Here is a 16,921-nt window from a genome sequence, read left to right as displayed (position 1 = left end):
CATTATATGGATATCTCTTTTCAGTTTATGGTATATTTGAGGACTAAAGGGAAGTACCTGAAACTGTGGAGCTGTGTTCCAGTAGCCTTGTTTCCTTTTTTTTTTTCATTTTGCTATGCTCATTTACTAACTCTAGTAGGTTTGCTGTGGATTTTTCAGGATTTTTGATATATTGTATCATGTCATCTGCAAATAATAAGAGTTTTGCTGCTTCTTTCTAATTTGGATACTTTTTATTTCTTTTTTCATCTGACTGCTCTGGCTAGAAGTTCCAGCACAAGGTTGCACAGTGGTGACAGTGGACTTACTTGTCTTGTTCTTGATCTTAGGGGGGAAAGCTTTTGGTCTTTCTCCATTGAGGATGACGCTAGCTGTGGATTTTCATATATTCCTTTTTTCATGTTGAGGAAGTTATTCCTATCCTTTGAAGTGTTTTCATCAAGAAAGGATGTTGAATTTTGTGAAATGCCTTTTCTACATCAATTGAAATGATCATGTGGTTTTTTTGCTTTGATTTGTTGATATGGTGTATTACATAAATTGATTTTCTTATCTTGAACCATCCTTGCATATCTAGGATGAACCCAGCTCAATCATGGTGTATAATTCTTTTAATGTGTTGCAATATTTTGTTGAGGATTTTTGCGTTTATATTCATTAGAATAGCCTTGTTTCTTGAAGATGGTTGTATGAGGATATGACATTTACAGTGTGACTGATTGTGAAAACCTTGTGCCTGATGTTCCCTTTATCTAGAGTATGGGCAGATAAAGCATGGATAAAAAAATAAATAATAGGGAGAACAAAGGTTAAAATATATTGGGTAGTTGGAAATACTAGTGGTCAATGAGAGGGAAGATTAAGGGGTATGATATGTATGCGCTTTTTCTTTTTATTCCTTTTTCTGGAGTGATTCAAATGTTCTAAAAATTGATCATGGTGATGAATGCACAACTATGTGATGATATTGTGAGCCATTGATTGCACGCCATATATGAATGTTTGTATGTTAAGAATGTTTGTGTTGGTGCTTGCTTCGGCGACACATATACTAATATTGGAGTGATACAGAGAAGATTAGCATGGCCCCTGCGCAAGGATGACACGCAAATTCATGAAGTGTTCCATATTTTTTTTTAAAAAAAGAATGTTTGTGTTTGTATGTCATTTTGTAAATAAAATTATTTTTAAAAATATGAAAGACCAGAAGAAAAGTCAATCAGAAGCAATTCCATTTTAAAAAATGATGCTTTGCTTGAGTGATCTCTTTAATTAATATTATTGTTTTAACAACATGGGTCCTGTTGATTCTCAAATCTCTGTCTTCCCTGACTTCTTTCCTGAGCTTCAGGCAATGGATTAATGAATGCCTCAGTTTGAAAGTTCCATGTAACTTTGTATTTAAAATGTGGTCTTTCTCTTTCCCGATCAGTGGACCTGCTTTTCTATCTGCCTTCTCCAGCTCAGCTAAAATCTTCTGATCACTTTTTCACTCCTGCTTCTCTCTCACTCTGAACTTTCAGTCAGTCCTGCTCGTTTAACCTCCTAAATGTTTTTTCAAATCCACCCCCTCCCTTTAGTCTTACTACTTTTGACCTAAAACTAAGCTATTGCCTCTGCATTGCTCACTGAGTCTATAACTGTAGCTTCCTAATTTTTCCTTCCACCTCCAGTTATGCTCCTGCTTCAACTTTGTAACAGTAATTGTTAGCAAAAGTGTGATCATGATCTTGTCACTTCCCTAATCATGACCATGCTATTGGCCATCTATCTGGTGCTCTGTGTGTCCATATGTATCACTGAATCACTAGTTTCATTGCCTAGACCACCATTTTCCCTGTTTGCACTAAGGCTTTCTCCTTGCAACCTTCAGGTTTCCTAGCAAAGGTCAATTCCTCTAAAAATTCTTTCCCAATCCCATTTGCCAGTCACCTCCACAACTCCAGCCCCATTCACACACTCCGGATCCCCTTTACTTTGGACAGAATTCTTGCCCCTTGACTCCCCAGGTGTCTGTGCTTATCTGTCAAATGCTTACCATGGCATTTGTGAAGTGAGACATCTATCTCTGTTCTTCACCTTCTCCAGGGCGATTCCCCACTATTCAACATTGTACCTGGCGGTTCACTAAGCATTTTAATTTAGCTGCAGGAAGAATAAGACCGTGTGCTTAGACTGATATCATTCTTGGACAAACAGAAAGTAATAAATTATTTTAATTAGAGAAAAAAAGTTGTGGGTGAGCTAAATAATTAGATAATGATCCTAGTTCTTGATGATGATTATAATCAGAAGGTAAGGTTGGGGAGTTCTTGTCAGCTGGAGAGAAGGTAGAAGAGTAAATACATATCATTTGCTAGGCAGAGGACTTCTCAGTAAAACACACACACACACATACACACGCGCTCACTTATAGTCTTTAAATATATATACCAAAGAATATAAAGTTAGGGAAAGTTATTCCAGTTGAGGAATATATCTTCACTATAGGGAGAGGTAGCTTTATTTCTGGCTCTCTTGTTAGATGATTTTGCAACCTTAGACAACCGATTTCATTTATCTGAACTGGTTTCCTGCCCTTGAAAAAATAGCTGCATATTGAGTCAGTGTAGGGTTCTGGTCAACCATATTGTTTAAAGCTTGGTTGAGGTGACTTTGTTCCACAGTCACTGTGTCATCATCATTTGCCATAGAGAAACAGAGGGAATGGGGAAAACATTGTTTTCTCTGTCCCTGCCCCCGCCCACCCCACCATCATCTATAGCTATCTATCCATCTGTCTGTCTACAGAGAGAAAAGTATGAATTTTAATAAAGGTTTTATTTCAAATAGCATTATATTTAGGAGTCATTACTATTTCCCCTACAAAAACTTTTGGTAACGTATCACCTATAAAATTAAAAATCACATTATATATCTAAACCATAAAGTGAAATTTCATTGGTCAAATTGGGGAAGAAAATTATGACAGGTAGGGGGAAATGATTTCTTAGAAAATTCTTAAAATCTCAGGACAAAAAATTAAGCAAGATTCTGCCTCTAATTTACCATCATTAACAGGTATGTCTTGTGTGCTGTATTTAAATTGTTTGCTCTCTGGAATCAAGACTATCTAATGTAGTTATACCTTCTGTGTATTGCTTTTGGTTTTAAAGATCATTAAAATGAACACAGTGCCTTAATCCTTTATATAAATAGATGTAGACAAAATAGTAGTCATTAAAACTTGTAGCAGTTTGAGTAAAACATGTGACCAGTTAAATATTAAAGTAGTAGTTTCTCTTTTAAAACACTTAAGTTTTCTGAATAATTTACTCTTTCTGAGGGTGTCCTCTATCCCTATGAATTACTTTTTGTTTAGTAATGGGTAAAATTGCTAAATTTCTTAAAGAATAACTAGATGCTACAGTAATTCTGCAAGGAGAAATAGATGCATAGAATTTAATTGCAAAACTTTGCAATTTCTAACTATAAAAGAATGTTACTTGGTAAAGATTGAGTAAAAGCAATTTAAAGAGGGTAAAATTGCAAAAGTAATCATGACGGATACGTTTGAAGTCTAAAAATATTGAATTAAATCAAAATAAGATTTAGCATTGACCTGTTTATTTTTAAAATAATTTTGAAAACAGTATACCAACTAAATCTTCTGTAATTATACCATACAAGTTCATCTGCTGCATCTGCCTTTCTACTTTGGAGTAAGTAACTATATTATGTGTTAGACATAATTGCTGTTTAAAATTAGTTTGCTTGATAGTCTTGAAGCAAGTCCTTTATAATTTAGGTCAGCAAAGAAAATGCCAGTGTACTAGATTAACACAGTTTTCACTGTTTTTGTTCCACAGCTGCAGGAGAAGAAAACTTAGTGTGGATTTTTTTTCTTTCCACTCCTGGAGCAGTTTACTAAATTATTACATTTAAATGTTAAAAAAGAGTAAAGAATCAGCCTTTTTTAGTGAAGTTACTTTACCATCTGTCCATATGTGATAATTGTGTTTTTTTTATTTATGGCATAAAAGATTAGAAATGTATCTGACTTTTTGGATATGGCTCTAGAAATATGCATGGGAAGTATTCTTCTACTCTTAATGTTATCTCACAGTATTAGAGTTCACTTTTGTACGAGTAGAGGTATCATCTACAACGATGTGTCTCACCTTTCAACATTGTCACCCCCACTCCCCAAGGATCCTTTGTAGACATTTTTTTCCTAATCTAACCCTCATGAAACTCTAATACCTCAGATTGTTGTATTATCTGCCTATGTACTGTGGTCCTTTGCAGTGCTACAAACGATAATATCTGAGACTTTTTTTTTATGTCCCCATAACCAGTTCTCGCATTGAGAATGCCTCATGGTCTCTTTAGCTCTTATCTTCTCCATCAGATTTCGAAATGAATGAATGAACTTCTACATTGAGGAGAGTCAGGTATTTTTTTCTTCTGAAGCCTACCTTTCCAAGGAAAATTCAATTCCCTAAATGTCCCTTAAAATGGCTCAGATTTTTTCCGTTGTTGAAAATTTGGTTTAATGTTGATTTATTGATAAGTAAAAACAATTTAAAGGATTACTGAGTATTTAGGCCCCAAATGGAGTGTTTCTAGGGTTTCAGGGTGATACAGACCCATTTTGTTTGGGCACATTGGTCAGTGGAATCCAGATCTAGGGCCTTTTATTGCCAAATGTGGTCCCTGACTGTATCAGATGAAAATATATCTGTCATTTTGACAGTTTCTATGTATGTCTGTACATCTTTGGACAAACCTATCCTGTTTTGTTACAACCTTAATGTAATTCCACTTGAAAAATCAGAGTATCTTGCTAAAGAAAGACAAGATATATTTATACAGATACGATTCATAAAAAGTCTATGAGGAATTGCTCAACTATCCATATCACTGTGAGAATATAAATTCAACTTTTGACTTAATATTTTAGGGGTAAATAGCATATAGTTATTAAATAAAGCCTTTACTTTAAAAAACTGAGACAATAACCTAATCGTCTGTTATATTTTTAATGGATAAACTTGGAAAAGGTTATTTTATAGCATATAAAATTATAAAAAAGCAGGATTAAATTTCTTTTTTTAATCTATGTGTGTGTTTAGCACTGAATAGGTCAATTTCATAATTTTGAATTTCATTTATTTGTGGTATATAAAACACACATATATGTGCATTTTTCCATGCTGAAGAGGTCATTATATTGATTAGCTTTATTGAGGTATGTATTACATGCAGCTAAATGTATTCATTTTAGGTGTACAAGTAGTGATTTTAATCACATATATAGAGTTATACAACCATTATCAAAATCCAGTTTTAGAATATTTTCCATCATCTCAAAAGTATCCCTTGAGCCTATTTATGCTTAATCCCTTTCCCAGCTCCAAGCCCCAGGCTGCTGCTAGTCTGTTTTCCTTCTGTATAGATTTGCGTTTTCTGAACTTTTCGTATAAATGGAATCTGCTTGCTTCAGACTTAGCTCTTTTGTGTCAAGTTTCTTAAGATGGAAGCTTAGGGATTCCTCTTTTTCTTATATTGATCTTCAACGCTATAAATTTGCTTCTAAACATTGCTTTATTTGCATACCATAAATTTTGATATGGTAGGCTTTAGTTTCCATTCAGTTAAAAATATTTTCTAATATCACTTGTGATTTCTTTGACTCATGGGTTATTTCAAAGCATTTTGCTTAATTTCCAAATATTTTTGGGTTTCCCAAATTCCTTTCTGTTGCTGGTTTTAATTGTAATCCTGTAATGGTTGTAGAACATATTGTCTAATTGTAATCCTTCTAATTTATTGAGCCTGTTTTTTTGCCTTAGCAGATAGTTTTCCCTTGAATATGTTTGGTGTAAACTTGAGAAGAATGTATGTTTTGCTGCTGCTGAGTGGAGTATCTACAAATGTAGTTAGTTCAAGTTGATAGAGGTGTTCATGCCTTCTGTAGGCTTGATTTTATGTTGAATTGGTCTATCAGTTATTGAGAGTGGAGTTTTGAGGTCTCCAGCTATTATTGCTGAATGGTCCATTTTGATCGTCACTTTTTTGTGCCTGTATTTTGAAACCCCGTCATTAGGTGTTTATAAATGTATTATTGTTATCTATTCCTTGGAATTGACTCTTTTATTATTATGAAATGTCCCTCTTTTTTCTCTTGTAGAAATTTTTGTCTTAAAATCTCTTTGAACTGTTCTCAGTATAGCCATTCCAGCTTTTAGGATTGCCATTTACATGGCATATCTATTTTCCATCCCTTTACTTCCAACTTATTTTTGCTTTGACTCTTAAGTCTGTCTTTAGTAGACAGCATAGTTGGATCTTGATTTTGCTGTTTTGAAGTTCCATTTTGGCAATCTCTGGCCTTTTAATTGCATTATTTAACCCAGTGACATTTAATTTAACTATTGATATGGTTAGGTTTAAGTCTGCCATTTTGCTATTTCTCTTTCTTTATATCTCATGTATTTTTTGTTCCTCTGGTCCACTTATACTGCCTTCTTTCATATTAATTAGATATTTTTTAGTGTGCCATGTTAATTGCTTTTTTGGTCTCTTCTCTATATTTTGTGTTGTTTTCTTAGTCATTGCCCTAGGAATTACAATATGCATCTTAATTTATCATAATCTACTTGAGATTAATATTATTTTAAATCTAGTAAAATGTAGAATCTTTGTTCGAATATAGCTACTTTTCCTTCCATCTCCTTTGTGCTACTGTCATATTTTCACATCTTTATCTCATATAAATCCAACAATAGAGTTTTAACATACTTATTTTATGCAGTTGTCTGTAAATCAGTTAAGGGAAGAAACATGCATTTATATAGTCTTTTATATTTTCTTATATATTAATCTTTTTTTTTTTTTGATGTCCTGAATTTCTTCCTGTGGGTTTAAGTTAGTCTGGTGTAATTTCCTTTTAGCCCAAATGGCTTTCTTTAATATTTCTTGGAAGGCAGATCTGCTAGCAATGAATTATCTCAACTCAATATTTTTCCTTGTTTAAATTCTTCTCAATTTGTTGTATGTCATTGGTTATTTTCTTAAGTCCTGAGATTGTTCTTTTTGACAGTTTTGCCCACTTTTATCATTACTTTTGTGGGAGAAGATTTGAATTTTGATGAATTTTGAATGAATCTTACCCGGTCATTTTGTAAGTCCTGCCACCAGTCTTTGTATTTTTTTTCAGTGTATTTTCTGTTCTCTCTGACCTGTTTAGTCGGTATTTTGAAATCTGAGTTTACTTGTTCTTTTATCTTCCTATTACATAAGCAATTATTTTGATTTTAGAATGGGATACATAAAAGACCATGCACTGAAGTTGATAGAAATGATTTTTTATTTATCGTTAAGTCTGTAACTTGAGAGGACTGTGTTAGATTTAGTGTCAAAGGTCAGAAAATTATTATTTCTGTGCAGTTGGTATTAACTTGGGAAAATGAACTTAACCTTTCTGTCCCTTATGGACATGCCATCAAGAGATTTTGTTAATCCACAAAAACATTAGTATAATATTGCTTTTCTTAAACCCTCCTTGAATCTCTGTGATCCAAATCCTGAAGGAAAAACTAGAATTTCTGTTGGTTTTTCAATGGAGGACAGAGCTTCAGTTAAAGTTTAACTTTAACTTTATTATCTCCTCATTGGACTCTCTCACAAATAACAGGCAAATATGAAACAACTTCTGTTGATTATTCTTCTATTCCATCAGTTTTCTTTGTTCTTTTTCATTCCCTATACTAAATTCCTTTTACTGTACAGTGTTGAGTTCATAAAACCGGGCCCCATGCTTCTCTTTTCCCACGAATCTATCCAAAATTGCTTCATTGATCCCTTTTTCCCTTTTTTTATGAAAAAAAAATTCATTTGCATAAATTCATCTAATATGAAATTTTTTTACTTTTACTTTTATGAGGTCTACCTTATTTTTCATTCACATTTTATTTTCTGTCTCTACTTTCTTTATAATCTTAATCATTTAGCTTTAGCCTTATCAAACTAAACTTTTCTGGGCACTCTCTTTTCTTTATCCCACTCTTCATTTTTCTAATGTAACTTTACATAAGTGAAGTAAATCAATTCTTTATATATATATATATATATATATATTTTTTTTTTTTTTTTTTTTTTTTACATGGACAGGCACCGGGAATCGAACCCAGGCCCTCTGGCATGGCAGGCAAGCATTCTTGCCTGCTGAGCCACCGTGGCCCACCCTGAAGTAAACCAATTCTTATCTTATAATTTTCTATTTCAGTTCACTTCCAAGCAGATATGTCCAATTTCACCCTTTCTAGAACTATAGCATTAAACGTTTGCATTTCCCTGAGCTCTGTCTTCAACCCTCCAGCCCTCTCTTTTTTCAACTGTCATTCTCTCCCTCCATAATCTCATATAATCCCAATGGATTTAAATATTTCTGAAGCTCCAAAATTTATACTTTCTTCCCTGACCTCGCTACTAGGATCCAGAATTATATAGGCAATTCCTTAGCCAGCAGTCACACTTGAATATTTAATATTCTCTTCAGAATTAATGTAGCCAGAATTACCTCTTGATTTCCATTGTCACCCCTTGCCCACAGCTGCTCAAGTCCAAAAACTAGGAGGAATATATCGATGTTGATTTTTTTTTCTGACTCCTACATCTAATTTATCAATTCTCTTTGGTTCTAACTTGAAAATATATCCCAATTCTTTACACTTCTCTCTGTCTCCACCAATACCAATCCTAGTCCAATAACTCCAGTGGATACTCTGAACAACTACAGGGGCTTCTAGTTTCCCTGCTTTTATTCCCCATCCCCCACTCTATGATCCAGTCTACTAATAAAAACCAGGGTGGTCTTTTAAAAAGGTAAATGAGATCATTATATCTCTTGTTAAAAAAAAAAAAAAAAACGAAAAAACACCACCACCCTCCTGTCAGAGTGTGAGAGGACTAGTAAATCATATCCCTCTCCTTACCAACAGAATTTTAAAGCAAATGAAGGAGACAGAGGAGTCCAGCAGATGGAGAACAAAGTGCCAGCTTTATTCCTAATAGAGCTCTCAGGTGGCGTGGCAGGGCAAGCACCACCAGTGGGCTCCCTCATACTGCTCCACAATTAGGTGGCACTGGCCAAATGCTATAGAGACAGAACTGTTATCATCGTGAAGCTCAACTTGACCTGCAGGCAGAGCAGAGCCTGCTATCCACAGGCAAGCTGATCTCAATGATGAATAAGGGAGCAAAGGGCTGAGCTATTCATACCCAGCTCTTTCTCCCAAACTCACCAGTCGAACCAAGGAGGGAGAACATGGAAGAGGCCAAGAGTGATGACCTAATAGGCTTCCCTTCCCATGAAGAAAATTGTAAGAACAGGGAGTAAATGTGTGAGTGTTCCATGGTCACATCCCTAATGGCCTTTCCTTGCATTGAAGAATTCCTGAAGTCCCTAGGATTGAGTGGCACCTCCTTGTCCACTTCTCCAGCTTCTCTTCTGTTACTCTCCCACTAACTTCCTATGCTGCAACTCTGCCGGCTTTCATTTTTTGTTTCTCAAACTTGCGGTCTTCAGAGATCTTTTAACTTTCTTTTCTTTCTTTCAGGACCATCTGCCCACAGGTTCTGCATGATGAGCTCTTCTTAATTATTCACATTTGTGTTCACATGTGACCTCAGATTGTCAACTTGATCAAGCAATTTAAAGGAAATCCTAAGTCCTTTAACATCTTATTGTATTGTCTTTATGGCAGCAGTCATTTTTTATGAAAGTAGAGTCTTCAACTGTTTGTCTGTCTATTGCTTGTTCCCCTTAACTCTAGAATATCAGCTTCGTGGGATCAGGAATTCTGTTTTCTATCCCCAGAGTCTTGAATAGTACCTGATCATGGCAGCCCCTTCACAGAGGTTTGTCCGATGAATAGACGATGCTTTCCGTTACTCAGTCTGATGTTTCCCACAGGAAATCCTGAATTAGAAGTCCCTGGCTCAGGTAAAGCACGTACATAGATGTCCGTCAAATACAAACTCCGTAAAGTGTTTACCACCCTGTGGTTCGTGTTTCAGCTGATCTGGATGAGAGGAAGCTAGAAACACAGGTGACTGTCTCCCAGAAGCTGTATTTCTTGCTGTCCTAGGGCTGTGGAGTCCCTGGGAATAAGGCACCTCTCAGGCCTTGCCCTCCAGTGACCTCTGTTTGTCAGTGAGGTGAGAGACCCTGTGAAGCAGTTGGCCACGGTATCTGCAGATGGTGCAGAAATGAGAAGTTCCAGGTGCTCCTGCCAGAGATGTCAGTCACATTGCAGGTGGGCTTCCCTGTGGATTTTCAAGATTTATATAATTTTTATAGCTTATACTGCTCCAGCCCTTCTATTTATAAGTAGAGAATGACTTCTATAATTGGTTAAATAATTCACTCATGTTACAATTATTTATTGAGTAACTTCTATGTTCCTGGTATGATATAGACACTGGAAATACAGGAATGAAAAAATAGAGAATTCCTGAAATACCTGTCCTATGATGCATATTTTCTAGTGGAAATCAACATATAACAAAGAAATATATGGTATCTCATATATACAAACATACATATATATATATATCTCATACAGGCACACATACAAATATATAAATGATTTGGTGATGAGTCCTATGAAAAAGGGTAAGAGCTGATGATGCATTGATAAGATAATGGAATGATAAGCATCCATTTTAAAAGGTGACATTTGAGCCACCTGGTGGCTGGCTACCAAGACAGAGGAAACAGCAGATGCAAAGGCCCTGTGGCATTTACTTAACATTTTCTAGACAGAGCAAGGAACCCAGTGAACTGGATCAGAATAAGTAAAGGGGAGAGTAGTAGGCTATAAGGTTAGAAAAGTAAAGAGAGACAAGAAAGCATATAGAATCTTTTTGAGCAGAGGAATATCACTTAAGCTCCAACTTATGACTTTAAAGGATCTTTTTGTTGCTCTATGGAGCAAAAGCTGAGTAGGGAGTTAAAAAACAATTTTAAGAAACCAGGTGGGAAATAATGGTGTCCTAGAATAGAATGATCGCAGTGCAGATGGTGGGAAGTGTTTAGATTCAAGATATATTCTTAAAATTGAGTCAATGGATTGGATGTGATGCATTAGAGGATGAGAGGAAAAATCGTGGCACTGATATGTTTAGTGGGCATTGCCAGAAATATGGAGTTAGCAGTTTTTAACATGGGAAAAACCTGGAAGGGGTAGTTTGGTGGGACATCAGGAGTATGATTTTGTCATGTAAAGTTGAAGATGCCTATTAGTTATTGAAGGAAAATGTGCAGTGGGTCTTTGATGTGTCAGGAATTCAGAGACAAGGTCTTGTCTAAAGACATAAAATTTGGGAGTTCGAAGTTTATGGATAGTACTTAAGCCTGAGACTGGATGAGTTTACCAAAGGATGAAGTTGACAGGGAAATCTTGGGAAGTGAAGAGGAATCATCAGATGAGACCTTACTTGCTCGAGAAAAAGAAAATCACAAGTCTAGGGCAGATAGAGCACTGAAGGACCAGGGAGTGATAACTGTGGCAAATGTGATTGTTAGGTCTGGTCACAGGTGTAAAACAAAGGTGAACACCTGACACTGATCTTAGTATCATGGGTTCTGTCTTAGTTTGTTAGGGCTGTTGGAGCCCCGATGTAGGACTTGTTGGCTATAACAAAGGAAATTTACTGTCTCACAGTTTTGGAGGCTGGAAGTCCAAAATCAAGATGTCAGCAGAGCCCTGCTCCCCATGAAGTCTGGGGTATTCTGTGGATGTTTTGCCAGCCAGCCATCACCGAATCTCTCCATCCGTCTCATGGCCGTCTGTCTCCTCCTCCCTTTGTCTGAATTTTCTCTGCTTAGAAGGTCTGCAGTCATAGTGCATTAAGGCTCAGCCTCGTTCAGTTGGACCTCATCTTAAGTAGTAGAATTTTCTGAGGTGCTATTTTAAAATGCATTCATATCCACAGGACCTGGGGCTAGGACTTGAACTTGTTTTTGTGGCAACGTGATTCCATGCATAACAAAGTCATTGTTGTACTTAGCAAGAACAGCTTCAGTGGAGGGAGCAGAGGTATGACTGCTGTGGATTCCAAATAGATGGTGGAATGAAATCAGAGGCAGCAGTAGCTGGAGGAGTGAGGGGTCTGGAAAGAAGATTTATTTTGTAATTTTTTATCTTGAAGTAATCATCGACTCACAGGAAGTTGGAAAAATAAAAATATACAGGGAAGTCCTGGATATCATTTACTTTGCTTTCCTCAATGGTAACATCTTGTGTAATTATTATATAATATGGAAATCAGGAAATTGGCAGTACAGTCCACAGAGGTTATTCAGCTTTCACAAGTTTTAGATGCAGTCGCTTGTGTGTGCCCGCTCTGTGTAATTTTATCACGTGTAGATTTGTGTAACCACCACAGCAATCAAGCCTCAGAACTGTTCCATCACCACAGAGTTCCCTCATGCTACCCTTTAAAATTCCCAAGCCCCACCCTTGGCCCTAATTTGGTAACCACTAATCTGTTCTTCATCTCTACAATTTTTTAATTTCAAGAATCCTATGCAAATGGAATCATACAGTATGTGATTTGGGAGAAACTGATTTTTATTCACAGAGCATAATTCCTTCGAGATTCATCCAAGTTGTTGAAGAACAAAAGTTCTTTCCTTTTTATGGCTGCATAGTATTCCATAGTATGGCTATTTCAGTTTGTTTAACCATTCCCTGTTGAAGGACATTTGGATTGCTTCCATCGTTTGACTATTTTGAATAAAGCTGCTATGAACTTTTTTTTTTTTATGCATAGACAGGCTCTGGGAATTGAACTCAGGTCTTCAGCATGACAGGTGAGAATTCTGCCACTGAGCCACTGTTGCCTTGCTATGAACTTTTGTGTCCACTTTTTTGTGTGAAAATAGAATTGTCATTTTCTGTGACAAGTGACCAGGAGTATAACTGCTTGGCCATATATTAAGGGCATGTTTAGTTTTATAAGAAATTGCCATATTTTTCTGAATGGCTCTGCAATTTTATATATACACAGCAATGTATGAATGATCTATTTCTCTAAATCCTTGCCAGCATTCGATGTTGCCACTAATTTTTTTTTTTTTTTTGAGCCATTCTGATGGCTGTGTAGCGAGAGATTTATTTTCAAGATGAGAGAATGACAGGAAAAGTTGATGCCACTGTAGCTCTAGCCTCTTCATAGGTAGTTTAACAAGCCAGCCCATATTTTTAAAATGTCAAGCTGTTGTGAGATGTACGTTGATAAATGCATATATAATAGAAGTGTTTGTTTAAAATAAGGTTGTGCCTTGTAGATATGGAGGTGAGAAAATAACCTTGATCTGTCAAAATGAAGGGTGGCAGACTTGCTTTTCATAGATCCTTGCTCCCTGCCCCACCTCCAACCCCTGTCAGTGGTAGTAACAAAAGCCAGTTAGGGTTTCTAATTATGTCTCAGCCTGAAAGTCTGATTCATCTCAGTTATATGCATCTGGGCATAAAAACTGCTCAGTTCTTAGACAGAAATGCACAGTTTAGCCCAACTTATAAATTATAAAATTGAGTTCTTATATTGGTACCTCTATCAGTTTGTCAGAGGGACAAGAAAATATGTATTTTCAAAGCCTAAAATTTTATGTAAACAATGGTGAGTCCAACAATAAACTTTAGGACAATAAAACAAAAAACAACAAAAACTTGAAAAACAAAGTGGAATATGAAGTTTAATTTTTATATGTTAAATAATACTTGAAGCAGGTTCAAGGTTTCCACCTTTTTAGAACACAAAAGCTTTTCTGTTCTCATTTAGAAAATTGTTTTCTCAAAGCCAAATTAGCATATCTCATCATGAACATAACCCCAAAGCAACAGGTCATGGAAGGCCTTTTACATTGAGAGTGAAATCAGCTTCCGATGGATAAAGGGAGAACTCCAAGTCCCTGATCTTCAAGAACTGCCATCCTAAGGGGAGCACAGCCTCTTGGGGACCAGCTAAGCTGCGTTCTGGTTGTTTCACTCAGTCAAGGGCTAACTCATGAAGCTGCAGGTAATAACTTGAGTGAGCAGATGTGGCCACTTCAGGTCATTTGACACACCTCAGCTGGCCCAGGCGATAAGGAAGGAATGGTGATACGCTGTCCTGCAGCCAAAAGGAAAGACTTTATTGAGCCAAAAAGTCCCCGAAACTTAGGGAGAGAGGAAAAGAAAGCAAGACAAGACGACGCAAAACCAAACATGCGGTAAGCAGCCAAGGGTTCTGAGTGCAGAGTGTGAAGAGTTAAAAAGCACAAAGTTTTGGAGTATGTTAACTTGCATTCTAGATACTGTAAATTCTTGGCTCACAGTAGTTCATTTAAAAGAGGAGAGAGTTTCTGACGGCCAGGATTGTGGTGCAAAATGCTCATTCTCCTGCATTTGGTAACTATACTTGATACATAGCTTTATTTTTTAGTGTGATATATATGTATATCATCAGAATTTTAATTTCAACCATTCTAAAGCCTGCACAGGTTCTTGACATACAATCTTGCCCGTTGGACTTTGTGGGAGCAAGAATAGAGACATCTATAATTCCAGGTAGATAATTGTCATAATCACAGAGGATTTTGACAACTGTCCTGGGTGCTTAAAAGTCACAAATGGTGTAGGACTAGGAATTTACAAACACATATACAAATGCAATGAAGATTCACATGCCGAAAATCTTTGATAGAGAAAAATGGAGTCAAACAGGAATAAAGAGTAAGACATTTCCAGTAAACTCTACTCATGAATTATGTTTTAAGGGTAGAAAAATCAATATTTGTACAGCGTTCTGGGTGATTCTTATTAGGGGAGTGAGGATGTTAAGTTTATTTAATTCAAATGTGAAAGTTTATAGAAAAGAACAGTGTCATGTGTGCCTAAGTGGGCAAGAGGTTGAGCAATAGGCGGTGTAAATTTCAGGTAACAAGGGTTACTGCATACAACAAATAAACTAGAGATGTATGTATTTTCCTATAAGGAAAGCTACTAGCTGTCTTATGTGTGTCTGTATGCCTCATAGCAAACAGAGCAGTGACTTTCCCTGAGCAGGTGCAAAGTAAATGCCATTAGTTTGATCAGTAGGACTTGGAGGCGGCAGAGAGAGAATGCCTTTTAAAGCCACATCAGAGAAAGCGGTAAGGATGAGCCCATCTTTGCACAAACACAATGGGTAAGGTTGTAGGGAAAGGGATGCATCTGGGTGGATTCTTCTCTGAGGGCTGAAATTCTTGGTATATATATAGAGTTGGTCCATCATATTGCGGGTGGAATCTAGAAGCTTGATATGCTTTAACGTTGCATGAGAGACCCTTCAAATCTAGAAAAGAAAGACGAGATGAAGGTGGTGCGTCTTTGTTTGGCATTGGCACATACTTCTGAGTGATTTAAATAAATGGCTTCTATTGTTTCAAAAGTTGTGCAAGCTTTTCTAGAAAGAGCACTGTGAATATTTTTTTTCTTTAACTGTGGTCTTACTGGGTTGCACATTTTAGTACCTCGTAGTTTTATTCTAGATTTGTAAATTAAATGTGTTGGGGCAATTTCTAAGGTACAATTCTTACAGCAAAACTATGCGTTGCTTTAACAGAGAGAAAAATGCATTTGCATGTTTCAACTATGCCTAAACAAACTGGTCAAAGGAAGGGGCATTGATTTTAAATCTTAGCATAGTTTAAACAAGATGAATAAAAAAAAAAAAAAAAACAAATTTGAGCCTACTATAACCTAGTATAAGATTAATGATTCTGTGTAGCACCATATTTGTACTTCAAGTCTAGATATCATGATAAATTCTTGTGATTTATAAATGATTAGGTATTCAGGCATCTTTATGCAAAAGGAATTAGAATAAACTGAAACAGAAAGTCATGGTTTGGCATATTGATTTTTTTTTCGTTTGTTGTCAAATGCCATATATTTAGAAATATTTTTTGTGCTGTGTGCGTATTTTCTCCTTGAAGCTAGAAACAGAAGTCTTGTCACCTTGAAGGTTAGCTAGATTTTGAATCAGGATGATTTAAGATTTTAGCACGTGCGTTAAATGAAATGATCTATCTCAGAACTACTAAGAACTTCCAAATGTGACCCTGTAGGATAGAAGTATGGCTATTTTTGTAAATTGTTACAAACCAGAGAACTCCTCCCCCAAATATGTCAAGCTTAATTTTCTGCTCTGTGGAGCACAGCGAGTGAGGGAGCAAAGCCCAGTGACATTTTCCACAGTATGAGTTGCCAACGACGAGACGCCCATAGCTGTGTTTAAATCTTCAGCAAACAACCTACCAATTGGTTGAAGGCAGGATTATGTAATTCTTCTTTAATATTCCTTTCTTTGATGCTTGCATCACTGTTGGAGAGAATTGTAATGGCAGAATTGGTGACTCTCTGCTAAGGTAGCATTTTATCATCGCCGTGAGCTGCAATAATCTTTCTGCTTTTCTGTATATTCTTTTGGTTAACCTCTCCATCTTTTGCTAACTCCTAAGGAAATCAACCACGTTTGAGAATGCCCAATTCCACGTGTGTCGAGTCTGTGTTTGAGTGGCTGTTATTTCTGCAGGGTGACCTATATTAATTCCAAAGTTTCCTGGAGAGCATTAATTAGTAAAATGATGACATGCTGCTACTTGGGTTCCAATAATGCTTCCGTAATTAGATCAGAACTACAAATAAACAGTGGTAATGGCAGTAGGAAGGGTTAAATTCAAAGAAACAGTGGTCTTTTATTCACTGTGTAGAGGAGAACAAAAGAAAAGAGCATCTCTGCAGTATAATATACAAAACTATACATATGTAAGGAAAGCTTATTAGTGTTCTAGGGGAAATGTGATTATCCAGATAGTCCTGCAGTATCTGGTTTTGTTCCTGGAACT

At 36.3% G+C, this 16,921-nt stretch overlaps 1 protein-coding gene and 1 non-coding gene across 15 annotated transcripts in view; both read left to right on the top strand.

Annotated features, from left to right (window-relative positions):
- Nucleotides 1-16,921, top strand: part of DLGAP1 (DLG associated protein 1) — a 1,070,811-nt gene that overhangs the window by 127,421 nt on the left and 926,469 nt on the right. Inside the window, exon 1 of one of the 14 annotated variants that reach the window (XR_013165258.1) lies at nt 10,196-10,301. The exons of 10 other annotated variants lie outside the window; for them this stretch is intronic. The gene's annotated coding sequence lies outside the window, so the exon portion shown is untranslated. Of the gene's footprint in view, nt 1-10,195; nt 10,302-13,934; nt 14,264-15,061; nt 15,220-16,921 lie in introns of those variants that run through there. 3 more of the 14 variants (XR_013165257.1, XR_013165254.1, XR_013165256.1) reach the window with 3 other exon arrangements.
- Nucleotides 1,028-1,134, top strand: LOC143662880 (U6 spliceosomal RNA). The gene has a single exon (XR_013165647.1). It is a non-coding gene; the product is annotated as a U6 spliceosomal RNA (small nuclear RNA).

The sequence above is a fragment of the Tamandua tetradactyla genome, chromosome 18 (assembly GCF_023851605.1).
Source record: "Tamandua tetradactyla isolate mTamTet1 chromosome 18, mTamTet1.pri, whole genome shotgun sequence".
NCBI lineage: Eukaryota > Metazoa > Chordata > Mammalia > Pilosa > Myrmecophagidae > Tamandua > Tamandua tetradactyla.
This window is presented reverse-complemented; position numbering and strand designations above follow the sequence as displayed.